This window comes from Bufo bufo, chromosome 2, assembly GCF_905171765.1.
Source record: "Bufo bufo chromosome 2, aBufBuf1.1, whole genome shotgun sequence".
Taxonomy (NCBI): domain Eukaryota; kingdom Metazoa; phylum Chordata; class Amphibia; order Anura; family Bufonidae; genus Bufo; species Bufo bufo.
In genome coordinates this window covers 565,071,352-565,087,044 of record NC_053390.1, presented here as the reverse complement: position 1 = coordinate 565,087,044, position 15,693 = coordinate 565,071,352, and the positions used below count along the sequence as shown (strand labels likewise).

The 15,693-nt window shown below is 43.4% G+C and overlaps 1 long non-coding RNA gene across 1 annotated transcript; it reads right to left on the bottom strand.

Moving 5' to 3' along the window:
• Window positions 1–11,756: 11,756 nt before the first annotated feature.
• LOC120991687 lies at window positions 11,757–15,405 on the bottom strand. Its single transcript, XR_005776762.1, has 4 exons — window positions 15,302–15,405; window positions 12,858–12,944; window positions 12,259–12,324; window positions 11,757–11,952 (listed from the first exon to the last, which is right to left on the bottom strand). It is a non-coding gene; the product is annotated as an uncharacterized LOC120991687 (long non-coding RNA).
• Window positions 15,406–15,693: the final 288 nt, after the last annotated feature.

Sequence of the window (15,693 nt, the reverse complement as noted above, 5' to 3'; positions counted from 1 at the left end):
CTGAAAATGGGAACCTACGACCACCAATAACCACAGATACCACTGACTGGGCGTCGGGATAACTAATAATACCGGATCTCTGGAACAACCGAAATATCTGATGTAAGATAAGTGTTCTCAGTTCTGGTTGACGCCTGAGATGGAATCCACACCTTAATTCACACCATATCTTGCTTCCTTTTCCGTAACAACAGGTCACCGGAAATACTGATCCTTTGTGTTATGGTCCTAGTACAAAACCGTAGCACGAATGGTGAAGGTCCACCAACACAGATTGCGCAAAATAGACATTTATATACTTACAAGATGGCAGCTTCCAAATCGCGTATAAAACTCCAGTTAAAAACAGGGGCTGGGATCTTCACCATAGACATCACTCTGTAAACTAAGTCGAGGCTCAACCTTATTACCTAAGGCATGCTGCCTGTGCCCGGGGCACCAAATAATCGGGGATACCCATATAGATCTATATGTATGAGGAGGAAATTGTGACTGCAGGACACAGTTTAAAGCCATTGTCATAGGACAACTGGTAATGGTTGCCTGCTGATTCACTACCACAGGGCAGACGTGGGTTATTCATTGTAACACTATTAAGGTGAATTACTCGTTCAGATATGTCCTGACATTATAAGAACATGTAAGCTTGGCCAGAACCCACCTTAAGAAATGTATATGCAGCGTCCCACTAGTGTACGTGGGCACTGCAAAAGCTTATTATGTCATATGTTGTATCATGCTGTATTTCATTCTTATGTGAAATTCCTGTTACCAGGCTGTCAGGCCCACTACATACATTCCACCACTAGATGGGGATAGCACCGCAGTATATATAGCACAGTTCAGGCCTAGTTTAGTGAGTGTTCAGAGTGTGGGAGTTGAAGAAGGAGATGGAGTGAGGAGCAAGGGGGAAGGAGAGGTCCCCTCTCTTCTCAGCTCTCTCTTGGGCTCCACGGCCCAGAGGAGCCAATTTATATCTCAGTTTTTTAAGCCAGGAAAATAGGCAGAGGTGAAGTCTGTATTCTACCATCTACTCTTCTGGAGTGTCAAGTAGATTTTGTTAAGTTGACTGTGGAAAAGACAAAGGAAGGACAAAGCCATTGCTCTAGGCGCCTTTGTATCTACGTGAAGGATTTATTAGCTTCCGGCAGCCTCACCGTTATTTTAAGGACAGTTAAGATTTCTGTTGCATCACTTGTGTGTAGAAGAAAAAGACTTGAACTACCTCTACTGAGACTGAAGAAAGGCAAAGAGCTGAATATCAGTGAGTACACAACTACCTACGATAGCCTGAGACATAACTACATGTACAGCCTGTTACTGGGATTCAACATATCCAACCTGCATGTGTATCCTGGTTACAGTAAAGTTCTCAGTTGGGTTCAAACCTGCCTAATTCTTCTATTTCCATAGGATTATAAATCATATGAATGTACCATAAGATTACTTACACATCTCCAACTCTATAAATAATAATAAAACACGTGGACACAAATATTTTTGGTGGAATAAATTAGGCCACGCCCGGCTTTATTAAAGATTAACTTAATCCAAAATTCAACTGTATCAATATATACCAATAACTTCATAAACAATAATTAGACCAGCCATAAGCTCGGCCTAAACTTCAGACTTAACTCGTCAGCTCACCATTTCAGTGAGCGACTTTACACCCTCCTTCTAATAAAGCAGCCGTGACAAACAAAACAAACTTTCAACAGGGAAGGGCGGGCAGGGGCAGCACCTCCTCCAGACGCTGATGAGATGACAGCCTAACACTGCCCGCTACCGCTACTATATAGCTGTCACGAGGGTGTCAAGAGCCACGTCTGACTCCGTTATACCCGGGGTCAGGAAGTCGCAACGGGTGGCTGCGCGCTCTATGTATAAAGATAGTGCTGTTTCTTTATGGTAGCTTTCTGGGTTTGCCTTGCAACCCTTTTTGGCTCAATCAGGGATCCGTAGCTCCTTCTCCTCAGCTGTTTCTTGTCCAGCACTCCCAACCTCCTTATATTCCCCTCTCCCACTTCTCTGGTTGCCAGATATAGAGCTTCCTGCCTGGACTTCTATACTGACCCACTGGAGCTGTGTAGCTGTGTTCCCTGGTTGTTGTTCCAGAGTGTTACCCTCCGGATCCCTGTTGGGGCTTGGTGGTCTGCTGTTGTAGCCCACCTGGGATTATATGTTTGTCTGTATTGTCTGTCCTCTCCTTGGTGTTTTCCTTTAGTGTCAGTGGTGCGGACTAGTGATCCCACCGCCCTGTTCACTACGTAGGGCTCATCTTAGGGAAAGCCAGGGTTTAGGCACGTGATCGGCGTACGGGTGAGGAACCCGTCTAGGGACATCAGGGCAGTCAGGTGCCAGCCTCAAGGTGAGTCAGGGGTCACCACCTTTCCCTCTCCCTTGGACAGGGCCTTCCCATTTCCCTCCCTTCGCGTGACGCCGGTCATGACTTTATATCTGGCCCTTATTTTGTGTAGGTAGAAAAAAAAAAAAATAATAATACTTTTTTTCTTTTTCTGCCTATTTAGAATCCAGTATGGATCCAATTGCTGCTTTGACAAAGCAACTTCAAGGCCTGTCTTTGGAGGTGGCAGGATTGAAGGTGTCGGTCCTCCAGCAACAGCAGCAATTGCAACAGACCGCAAGCCCAGCGGTTGCTACGGGTAACCAGGTTGTTGCGGAACCCGAGGTTGTTCTTCCTGACAGATTTTCTGGGGGAAGGGACAAATTTGGGACGTTCCGTGAGGCCTGTAAATTATATTTTAAGCTGCGCTCTTTCTCCTCTGGTAATGAAGAACAGCGGGTGGGCATTGCTATTTCCCTGCTTCAGGGGGACCCGCAATCCTGGGCGTTCTCTTTACCCACTGATTCCCAGGCTCTCCGGTCAGTGGAGGAATTTTTTGGGGCTTTGGGTCTCATATATGATGACCCTGACCGAGTCGCTCTGGCTGAATCAAAATTACGGAGACTCCTACAGGGAGAGCGGCCAGCAGAGGAGTATTGCTCAGAGTTCCGTAGGTGGGCTACGGATACCCAGTGGAACGACTCGGCTCTCAGGAGTCAGTTCTGCTCTGGGTTATTCGAAAGGATTAAGGATGCGCTTGCTCTGTATGAGACTCCCTTTTCCCTTGATGCTGTTATGTCCCTTTCTATCAGAATAGATAGACGTCTGAGGGACAGATTGAAAAATCCTGAGCAATTGGTAACCCCTCCCAAGCAGCAGTTAGTCTGTACGGACTTAGACGAGCCTATGCAGCTAGGAAAAACTACTCGTCAGGTCCGTCCCCGAGGCTCGCCGTAGGCATGGGGTTTGTTTTATCTGTGGGGGGAGGGGTCATTTCATTAATGTCTGTCCTTCCTTTCTCAAAAACAAGAGACCGTCGGAAAACTACTAACCCCAGGCTGTGTGGAGGATGTCAGCCGGGGGGTATACGTTTCCTCCATACGAACATCTCAATTTGTGTTGCCAGCGGTTGTTGTTTTTGGTGTTAAGACAGAGACTATTTATTTATTTCTAGACAGTGGAGCAGGAGTAAATTTGATAGATGCCCATTTTGCCCACACTATGGGTTTGTCTCTCTGTACACTACAGAGACCTATTCCCATATTCGCTATTGATTCTGCTCCTCTGTCTCAGAGAAACCTCACTCACATTGTCCATAACTTACACCTTCGGTAGGGGACCACCATAACGAGTGTCTTTCATGTTATGTTCTGGAGGGGCTTCCCACTCCTGTGGTATTGGGTCTTCCCTGGTTGGTAGCGCACAATCCAGTGGTGGATTGGCAGGCCAGGGAGATATTGGAGTGGAGTGAGCATTGCAGAGAAAATTGCTTAAATAGCAATTGCTTAGTCGCCTCCATAGCTACTCTACCTAAATTTGTTTCGGACTTTGAGGACGTTTTTTCTGAAAAGGGTTGCCAGAAGTTACCACCTCACCGTCCTTATGATTGCCCGGTTAATCTGATTCCCGGTGCGAAATTACCCAAGACCAGGTTATATAATCTTTCGGGTCCGGAGAGACAAGCCATGAAACATTATATCTTCGAGAGTCTGGCTAAGGGACACATCAGACCCTCTTCTTCATCCGTGGCTGCAGGGTTTTTCTTCGTTAAAAAGAAAGATGGGGGCCTGCGTCCTTGCCTAGATTTCCGCGAACTAAACCGGATAACCATCCAAGACCCTTACCCTCTTCCTCTCATTCCTGACCTGTTTAATCAGATTGCGGGTGCTAGGTGGTTCTCCAAACTTAATCTTAGGGGGGCCTACAATCTGATTCGTATCAAGGAAGGGGATGAGTGGAAGACAGCTTTTAACACCCCTGAGGGGCATTATGAAAATCTAGTCATGCCTTTCGGTCTGACCAATGCTCCTGCTGTCTTCCAACATTTCGTTAATGACATTTTTTGTCATCTTTTCGGCAGGTTTGTGGTGATATACCTAGATGATATTTTAATTTATTCGTCTGATCTGAAAACACATGAGGTGCATGTCAGACAGGTACTGCAGGTCCTACGGACGAATAAATTATATGCGAAAATTGAAAAGTGTGTCTTCGCCGTTCAGGAAATACAGTTTCTAGGTTATTTATTATCTGCTTCAGGTTTCCGTATGGATCCTAGGAAGGTCCAGGCAATTTTAGATTGGGATCTTCCTGAGAACCTCAAAGCACTGCAACGGTTCTTGGGCTTCGCAAATTTCTACAGAAAGTTCATTAAAAATTATTCAGTGATTGTCAAACCCCTTACTGACATGACTAAGAAGGGGACTGATTTTTCTAAATGGTCTGACGCCGCTAAAATTGCTTTTTCCTCTCTAAAAGAGAGGTTTACCTCGGCACCTGTACTAATCCAACCTGATGTCTCCCAGCCTTTTATTGCTGAAGTAGATGCGTCAGAGGTGGGAGTGGGGGCTGTACTATCTCAGGGTCCGTCTCCTGGCAAATGGCGTTCTTGTGCTTTCTTTTCTAAAAAACTATCTGCAGCGGAGAAGAACTATGATATTGGCAATAGGGAACTATTAGCTATTAAACTAGCGTTTGAAGAATGGCGTCACTTTTTAGAGGGGGCAATCCACCCCGTAACGGTGATTACAGACCACAAAAACCTTCTGTACCTCGAATCAGCTAAGCGTCTCACCCCTAGACAAGCTAGGTGGTCGCTATTTTTTACCAGGTTTAACTTTGTTATTACCTATCGTCCTGGGGCAAAAAATACCAAGGCAGATGCATTATCTCTAGAATAAATAAGGGTGAGCACTCAACAAATGGCGTATTTGGAAATTAAAAGTTTAATTAAACACTAAAATGGTTAAAATACTAAAATACTGAATAAAGGATAAATATATATATACAATTTCATGCATTGACAATTCGCATACATTCATAATTCGCATAGATATGCATTAGTCCCATTCAATATACGCAGTCTCTTTATAGGACAATATAGTTATATAGTTGTTGGATGTTTGTATATAATAAATGTCCTGGATAGATATCCTACAGACCCGCCTCTTATAACAGTCATATGCTGGTAAATAATGGATAGTTGGTTAATACGTCTCCGGTATTGTCACTCAATGTCATATGGGTTTGTATAGCTTTCCCCTTGCTATTTCCGATTTTATGATGCCGGTCGTGCCGGTATTGGGGCCAGTTACGGAGGTAACTGAATCTTACCTTCCTCGTGTCTGTCCCAAACTTTCCTCTCATTCAACGAGGGTAACGCAGGACACAGTTGGCGTGACTCTGCGCGCTGCTCCGTACACTCACCAACTTCTCGCGGGAGTTGAAGCTTTCTTCCGGCTTAGTTCGTTCACGTGACTTGTATCCAGCGCTACAAGCGCAACAAAGAAACAGTCTTTTCCAGGTTATTAAGTTTCTCGCATGGCCATGCAAATTATTGCGGAGATATTATCTTCTTTATTGCAGCGATCCAGCCCAGACGCGTTTCGGGAACTCTCCTTCCCTTCATCAGTGGTATCGCATCTGTAGCAATCTCCGCCTTTTATACCCACAGTCTGAATCAAAGCTGTGGATACCTGGATTTTACTGGACCATAATTACCTTGTTGCGTTTTATATGCGTTTTGTATGCGGTTTTTTTCCCCTTATGCGTTTTTTGCAATATAGATTCCATTCCTCATTGTAAAGCTGTTGCTTAAAGGAAAAGATTGTCCAAGATTGCATGAATGAGTTATTTGCAATCTAAATTTTCTTTTTCTTTCTCAGTAATCAAAATGTATATATGACCAATGGAATTATATAAATTAGTGTAAAAATCACTTGATTCTAATATAATATATCCCTTAATATGTAACACTGAATCATAGAAAATATACAATATACAATATGTAAATAACTTCATAAAACTTTATAAAACTTTAAGATCAGAAATATTTATATCTGTGTGGATTTTCGCTGAGACATATATTAGGTGAGACATATATTAGGTGCTACTATTTGCCAATTCATGTGACCTAATTCTCTACAAAATATAGAACATGATGACATACTTTGGTAAAAATGGCATAAAAATGACCCTACAGGAAATTTTCACATAATTACTTCCATAAAACATCTCCCATAAAGGCCCTTCACAAGGAATTTCTCCTAAACATTGTTTTCTTTCCTTTTTCACTATATTGTTTTTTCTTTTTACTTTAAGTTTTTAGTTGGGGCTAATGGATAAATGGAATAAACCTGTAGGGATTAGGGACCCGAATCAGAGTCCATGACACAGTGCCTTGCGGCCTTGCGTCCACTAAAAACAAGACTGTCTGAGCACATAGCCAATATAAAGAAGGGCTATGAAAAACACTGTCTATCAAAACATTACATGGAAGTACATAATAAAGATCCAACTAACTTAATATTTATGGCATTGGAGAGGGTGGATAAACACTGGCGAGGGGGCAATTACATCAAGCAGATGTCAAAAATTGAGTCGCGTCGTATTTATGAATTTGGATCCATGCTACCTGTTGGCTTGAATGCCGAGCTGGAGCTATTTGGATTTCTGTAGGGAGGTAGCCCGATATCCGACCTTCATGCCACAGTCAGGCCGCAAGGCACTGTGTCATGGACTCTGATTCGAGTCCCTAATCCCTACAGGTTTATTCCATTTATCCATTAGCCCCAACTAAAAACTTAAAGTAAAAAGAAAAAACAATATAGTGAAAAAGGAAAGAAAACAATGTTTAGGAGAAATTTCTTGTGAAGGGCCTTTATGGGAGATGTTTTATGGAAGTAATTATGTGAAAATTTCCTGTAGGGTCATTTTTATGCCATTTTTACCAAAGTATGTCATCATGTTCTATATTTTGTAGAGAATTAGGTCACATGAATTGGCAAATAGTAGCACCTAATATATGTCTCAGCGAAAATCCACACAGATATGTTTCTGATCTTAAAGTTTTATAAAGTTTTATGAAGTTATTTACATATTGTATATTGTATATTTTCTATGATTCAGTGTTACATATTAAGGGATATATTATATTAGAATCAAGTGATTTTTACACTAATTTATATAATTCCATTGGTCGTATATACATTTTGATTATTGAGAAAGAAAAAGAAAATTTAGATTGCAAATAACTCATTCATGCAATCTTGGACAATCTTTTCCTTTAAGCAACAGCTTTACAATGAGGAATGGAATCTATATTGCAAAAAACGCATAAGGGGAAAAAAACCGCATACAAAACGCATATAAAACGCAACAAGGTAATTATGGTCCAGTAAAATCCAGGTATCCACAGCTTTGATTCAGACTGTGGGTATAAAAGGCGGAGATTGCTACAGATGCGATACCACTGATGAAGGGAAGGAGAGTTCCCGAAACGCGTCTGGGCTGGATCGCTGCAATAAAGAAGATAATATCTCCGCAATAATTTGCATGGCCATGCGAGAAACTTAATAACCTGGAAAAGACTGTTTCTTTGTTGCGCTTGTAGCGCTGGATACAAGTCACGTGAACGAACTAAGCCGGAAGAAAGCTTCAACTCCCGCGAGAAGTTGGTGAGTGTACGGAGCAGCGCGCAGAGTCACGCCAACTGTGTCCTGCGTTACCCTCGTTGAATGAGAGGAAAGTTTGGGACAGACACGAGGAAGGTAAGATTCAGTTACCTCCGTAACTGGCCCCAATACCGGCACGACCGGCATCATAAAATCGGAAATAGCAAGGGGAAAGCTATACAAACCCATATGACATTGAGTGACAATACCGGAGACGTATTAACCAACTATCGATTATTTACCAGCATATGACTGTTATAAGAGGCGGGTCTGTAGGATATCTATCCAGGACATTTATTATATACAAACATCCAACAACTATATAACTATATTGTCCTATAAAGAGACTGCGTATATTGAATGGGACTAATGCATATCTATGCGAATTATGAATGTATGCGAATTGTCAATGCATGAAATTGTATATATATATTTATCCTTTATTCAGTATTTTAGTATTTTACTATTTTAACCATTTTAGTGTTTAATTAAACTTTTAATTTCCAAATACTCCATTTGTTGAGTGCTCACCCTTATTTATTCTATAGTTACTGCTTTTTGACCAGAGGGTGGGTGTCCCTCTTGCGGGTTAGTAGCACCAATTCTTTGATTACGTCTTGAGTGAGCCACCATCCTTGATTATTAGATGCATTATCTCGTTGTTTCCCTGGAGGGTTTAATGTGAGTGATCCGGTACCCATTCTACAAAGAGGAGTGGTTGTCTCTGCGGTACACTCTGTTCTGGAGGGGAAGGTGTTAGAGGCCCAGGGGGACGCCCCATTCTCTTGCCCCTCAGAGAAATTGTTTGTACCGTTAAACCTGCGTCTCGAATTATTAAAGGAACATCATAATTCGTCACTTGCTGGGCACCCGGGTAGTAAAGCAACCTTGGAACTATTGTCTCGTCGTTTTTGGTGGCCAAGGTTGCGTCAGGATGTAATGGATTTTGTGTCTACTTGTTCTACTTGTGCGCGAGCGAAAGTCTCTCATACACGTCCTGCAGGGTCTTTATTGCCTCTTGTCATTCCCAATAGGCCATGGACACATCTGTCAATGGATTTTATTACTGACTTACCTTTGTCTGCGGGTAAAACAGTTATCTTGGTAGTAGTAGACAGGTTTAGCAAGATGGTACACTTCATTGCGTTACCCGCACTACCTAATGCTAAGACTCTTGCTCAGGTATTTATCAGTGAAATCGTGAAGCTTCATGGGGTCCCTTCCGATGTTGTTTCGGATCGGGGAACCCAGTTTATTTCTAAGTTTTGGAAAGCTTTTTGTTCCCGTTTGGGGGTACACTTGTCCTTTTCCTCAGCTTTCCATCCTCAGTCGAATGGACAGACTGAGCGTACCAACCAAAACCTTGAGACATATCTAAGGTGTTTTGTGTCTGAAAACCAAGAGGTGTGGTCATCATATTTACCGTTAGCCGAGTTTGCCATAAATAATCGCCGTCAGGAATCCACTGGCAAGTCACCATTTCTTGGTGCATATGGTTTTCATCCCCAATTCTGTACTTTCAAAGAGGGGGGGTCTTCTGGGGTTCCCGAAGAGGAACGGTTTTCGTCATCTCTTTCATCTGTATGGCAGAAAGTGCAAGTTAATTTGAAAAATATGGGAGGTAAATATAAATGCATGGCTGATAAGAAACGGTTGCTAGGCCCAGACCTAGGTGTGAATGACTATGTGTGGTTATCTACTAGGAATATTAAATTAAAGGTTCCCTCTTGGAAACTGGGTCCTAGGTTTATTGGTCCTTACAAAATAGTAGCCATCATTAACCCCGTGGCTTTTAGCCTGGTGCTACCTCAGACTTTTAAAATTCATAACGTCTTCCATAAGTCGTTACTCAAAAAGTATGTTCCACCTCTAGAACCATCACCGCTGCCACCCCCTCCTGTTATTGTGGATGGTAATCTAGAGTTTCAAATATCCAAAATTGTTGATTCTCGTCGGGTCCGCCGCTCTCTTCAATATCTGGTGCATTGGATGGGTTACGGTCCCGAGGAAAGAATGTGGGTTCCAGCGTCTGAGGTAAACGCCGACAGGTTAGTTCAGGCTTTTCATGCCTCTCATCCTGAGAGACCTAGTCCTGAGTGTCCGGAGGCCCCTCGTGGAAAGGGGGGTACTGTCACGAGGGTGTCAAGAGCCACGTCTGACTCCGTTATACCCGGGGTCAGGAAGTCGCAGCGGGTGGCTGCGCGCTCTATGTATAAAGATAGTGCTGTTTCTTTATGGTAGCTTTCTGGGTTTGCCTTGCAACCCTTTTTGGCTCACTCAGGGATCCGTAGCTTCTTCTCCTCAGCTGTTTCTTGTCCAGCACTCCCAACCTCCTTATATTCCCCTCTCCCACTTCTCTGGTTGCCAGATATAGAGCTTCCTGCCTGGACTTCTATACTGACCCACTGGAGCTGAGTAACTGTGATCCCTGGTTGTTGTTCCAGAGCGTTACCCTCCGGATCCCTGTTGGGCTTTTGTTGTCTGCTGTTGTAGCCCACCTGGGATTATATGTTTTGTCTGTATTGTCTGTCCTCTCCTTGGTGTTTTCCTTTAGTGTCAGTGGTGCAGACTAGTGATCCCACCGCCCTGTTCACTACGTAGGGCTCATCTTAGAGAAAGCCAGGGTTTAGGCACGTGATCGGCGTACGGGTGAGGAACTCGTCTAGGGACATCAGGGCAGTCAGGTGCCAGCCTCAAGGTGAGTCAGGGGTCACCACCTTTCCCTCTCCCTTGGACAGGGCCTTCCCATTTCCCTCCCTTCGCTTGACGCCGGTCATGACAATAGCCCTAACCAAGGGGGGCCCTGAAACTGTCCCACCAATGAACTAACTGTTGCTGGGCATCCCAGGCTACCCTGCCCAGCAACACTACCCCATAGGTCACCTAATGACCCAATGATTTACCTCTGCCCCAAACCCCCTAGCAACCAACTATACTTAGCTCACCTAAACACACTTTTAGGTGGGAAATTTTCCCGCCACAAACTAAGTACAAGCTAATGGGATGATTATAATCCCATGCGGATCCCTCTATATAATTTCGGGATCCATACATGGGATTATAAATCATATGAATGTACCATAAGATTACTTACACATCTCCAACTCTATAAATAATAATAAAACACGTGGACACAAATATTTTTTGGTGGAATAAATTAGGCCATGGCCGGCTTCATTAAAGATTAACTTAATCCAAAATTCAACTGTATCAATATATACCAATAACTTCATAAACAATAATTAGACCAGCCATAAGCTCGGCCTAAACTTCAGACTTAACTCGTCCGCTCACTATTTCAGTGAGCGACTTTACACCCACCGGACCATGCCGGCTAACCAGGCGGCGTGGGCCCCACCCCACCCATAACTATCTCAATTATAGCTTGCATGTCCAAATTGAAAATTTCCAAACCGATCTCTGACAAATTAATCTTGTCCGAAAAATAATGGCCGGGCAAACCACCTTCAAGGTCCACGTGTCGAAAAGAAAACCCCCAGATTAATGGCATAAAACGAGCCATAATTCTATTCAAACGTATCCTAATCTTATCCAAATATTTAAATTTAGAACAGGATAACCAAAGTAAACGTGGAATCATCTCAGAAAAAACTAAACGGGCATCAGGGAACAATCGCCTAGCCCTTACCATAGTGCGTTTCATACAAAAGGCCAACTCAATGGTACCAAATTTGCCCACATCATTGGCCCCCGCATGAAAAATGATTATATCAGGATCAGGGTATAAATCACACATTTCCAACAGTACATCCATCAAACCTTCCCAACGAAGACCCCTGACTCCATTCCAGTATATTCGAACCGTATCTGTGGACCAAGAGAGGTTATCACCGTACGATCTTTTTACAGCTCTGCGATGGGCCCAATATACGAAAGAATGGCCGATAATCCATACGGTGAGACCTGTGAAAACTATAATATAAAGAAACATCAGATCACAGAAACATCAGGACGAACATACATTTTAAAATAATTAGACGACCATCTTCCAATCTGTTTAATCACCGACGCACTCAAACCGGACCGAGCCGCCGCAGTGGCGGCTCCAATCCGGAAAGAATGCGACGTAATCCGGACACCATCTAAACCCAATTCCTTTAAACATTTTTTTAGCACGGACCTAAATTGATATTGCGTAAAAGGAGAAGCATTTGCATACACAAAGAAAGCATTACCACCCCTTGGTCTGCGAAGCCAATACTGAGAAATCATACTCACCGGACAAATACCACCCGACCCAACTCTGTTCACACGGATCCAGGTACCCTTACCTGACTGATCCATCTTTGACGTCGGAAGAAAGAACATCACATAATTAACATGAACATGGACATGCTTCAAGGCCAAACCCAAACCTGCCTCACTATTTCTTGGAAACAACTCACTAATTCTAAAAGCACCAAAAGACATACAACAAAACGCGGTGGAAAATAGCAACTCTTCAAAACTATAAAAACAAACTAAAGAAGTAGCATGACATAATGATAATAACAGCGTGGGAGAAATAGGACATCTATTGTCAGGAGAACAATTACCACGTTTGTAACCTTTTAACATCTGCTTAATCAAGAAATAATCTAACAAAGAAGGAGAGCCTAAAACCCGAAGAAAAAAGGAAACACCTGACAAAACCCTTAAAACAGTAGAGTAAGCCAGACCCTTCCTAAACAATGCCACACAAAATGCTAAAGCAGCAACCTCGCCACTACCATGAGAAGACCAACCTCTATCAGCTGTAAAACTGCACCACCTAAGCCACGAACGGCTATAATCCGACCATGTTGCCGGAGCCACAGAAGACTGTAAGTAAGACATACCTAGGACCAAATCAGATTCCACAGGTACGCAGGGCACGATTCCCCTTTCAGATCGGCCCCTTCCGCCAACTGTCGGAATGTCTGAAACTGAAAACGGGAAAGCGAATCAGCAATTGAATTATCTATCCCAGGGATATGGCTAGCTTTCAACCAAATATTTAATCTTAAACAGAGAAGCACCAGATGACGTAACAATTTAACTACTAACGGACATTTTGATGATAAACAATTAACTGCAAATAAAACACCCTTATTGTCAGTATGCAAAATATTTCTCTTATTGGAAAAACAACTCCCCCATAAAACTAGCGAAACCACAACAGGAAACAGCTCTAACAAAACAATATTCTTAGTCACCCCATTCAAAATCCAAGCAGGATGCCATTCTGATGCACACCAATGTCCTTTCCAATATGCACCAAAACCGCAAGAACCAGCAGCATCCGTAAGCAAATCCATAGCAGAAGCTAAAACAAAATCTTCCTGCCAATACGACCTGCTATTATATAGCTGAAAGAATTCCAACCAAATCATAAAATCTTCCTTAACCTCCCTAGATAAACTAACATGAAAACCCGGGTTCCTCACACCAGAAATCTTTGCAGACAATTGCCGACAAAACACCTGGCCCATCGGCATAATCCTACTGGCAAAAGCTAACATACCCAAAACCGACTGAATCTCTTTCACCTTAGCTGTACGCTTACTTAGCAATGAAGATAATGCCATACAGATTTTTGACACTTTTTGTGACGGAAGACAAAATTTGCCTTTCACAGAATCTATGACAATCCCCAAATATTCCAAACAATTAGTAGGGTACACCGTCTTCTCCTCAGCTAACGGAACACCAAACTGCAAAAAAGGATTCCAAACTTTCTAAGCATGCTGAAGACTCCGCTGGACCAATGAACAGGAAATCGTCCAAATAGTGCGTCACTGCACCCCGCATACACCTGACTGCTACTACCCATTCAATAAACGAGGAAAAAACTTCAAAATAGAAACAAGACAAAGAACAACCCATTGGAATATATTTATCAAAATAAAATAAACCCTGAAAATGAAAACCAAGTGAGTTAAAACAAGAAGGATGTACAGGTAACAGGCGAAAGGGGGACTGAACGTCCGCCTTTCCCATCAAAGCACCTTTACCAAAACTACATATCAGGTCTATTGCTGAATCAAATGTGGCATACTTGACCGAACACAATGCTTTATCAATCTCATCATTTAAGGATGCACCATAAGGAAATGATAAATGATGAATCAAACAAAAAGCATTGGGTTCTTTCTTTGGAACAACTCCCAATGGAGAAAGACGAAAATTGGCAAAAGGCGGAGAGGAAAAAGGACCAGCGATCCTGCCTAACTCCAGTTCCTTTGCCAATTTATCCCTCACAACCACAGGAAATTGATCAACTGAAGACAAATTATTCACCCATTCACAACCAAAGCCAGAAAACGATGGCAACTGAAAACCCAAAGCAAAACCGTCAAGTAGCAGCTCCGCCATCTTGCAATTTGGGTAACGTTCTAACCAGGGACGCATGGTCACCAGATTTACTGGCGTCCATGCTTTTTGCAATAAACTCTTTTGTGGATGGCATGGTAGGCATGTTAGCTCTTTTATAACAGCGAACCATCGGGTGACTGCTCCCATTTACATGACGCCGGCCACCTACACTGTGCTTCATTAAACGCAAAGCAGGTGCCCTTTTTTAACAATTAAGACTGCGGTACTGCAGAGGCTGACTGCTGTTTTGGGGCAGAATAAGATGAACGCTGTGGCAACAATAAATTAAGCCACAGCCCAACATCCTTTGTGCCCCACCGCATGCTAGGATATACGGACAGCCTCTGTCTGAAATTTTCGTCATACACAAACCAACCTATCCCTCCAAAATTCTTATACGCCTCTAAAACATTATCTAAATGTTGAAAAAGGCCTGAACATTTTGCAGGAAATTTCTCACCCATCACGCTGCAAAAGATACAGTATGCCTGCAACCAATTATTAAAAGTACAAGGGATCGGGCGCCTCCTATCTTCTTCAGACTTATCCTCCCTTCTATCTAATTTAGCGACAAAATCTTTTGAAGCAGGTAACAACGACAATTTGTCCACAAATTCATTTCTCCATATCTTTTCTTTAACCGACATGGAGAGATGAAAGCCCAAAGGCGAAATATCACATGGCAACATTTCTTTATAACATGACTTTGACACTCCTCCACGTTTAGCCACCGCTGGAAGAGGGAGAGAGTCATCACTATCATAATCCCCTCCCGTCCCCCGACCGCTAAAACGCCAAGCATCAGAAAAATCGCCTGCCGTACCAGCCGGTTCAGGAGCAGGGGGGGGAAGAGGAGCAAAACTCTGTAAAGAAGAAAGTACAGAAGACAAGGACGCAATAACGGTGCCCAGTTCCCTGGGGAACTCACCACCCGCTGGAGCAGCACTCCGGACACCAGAAGAAGATGCGGATGCCTCTTGTCTCTGCTGCATCACGCTTTGCAAGCACACACCGTCCCGCTGCTCAACGCCGGAGCGGAGCGGCAGAGACTGGTGCTGCACAGGCTGTGGCTCAATTCTGCGTCATCTACGTCCATGCTGCCGCGAAGGATGTACAGGGGGCTCAAGCGATGCTCTTCTCACAGCAGGACCTTCCTGGGAACCAAAATGCTGCAGGGCAGAAGCGGAACCAAAAAGTTTCCTGGGGACTCAGATTCAGGACGGACCTCAGCCTGTGATGTCATCCCCAAGCGGCCACTTCTGGTTTCTTCCGCAGCAGCACTTCTCCTCTCTGATTTTCTCCTCTCCGGAACAGACCTAC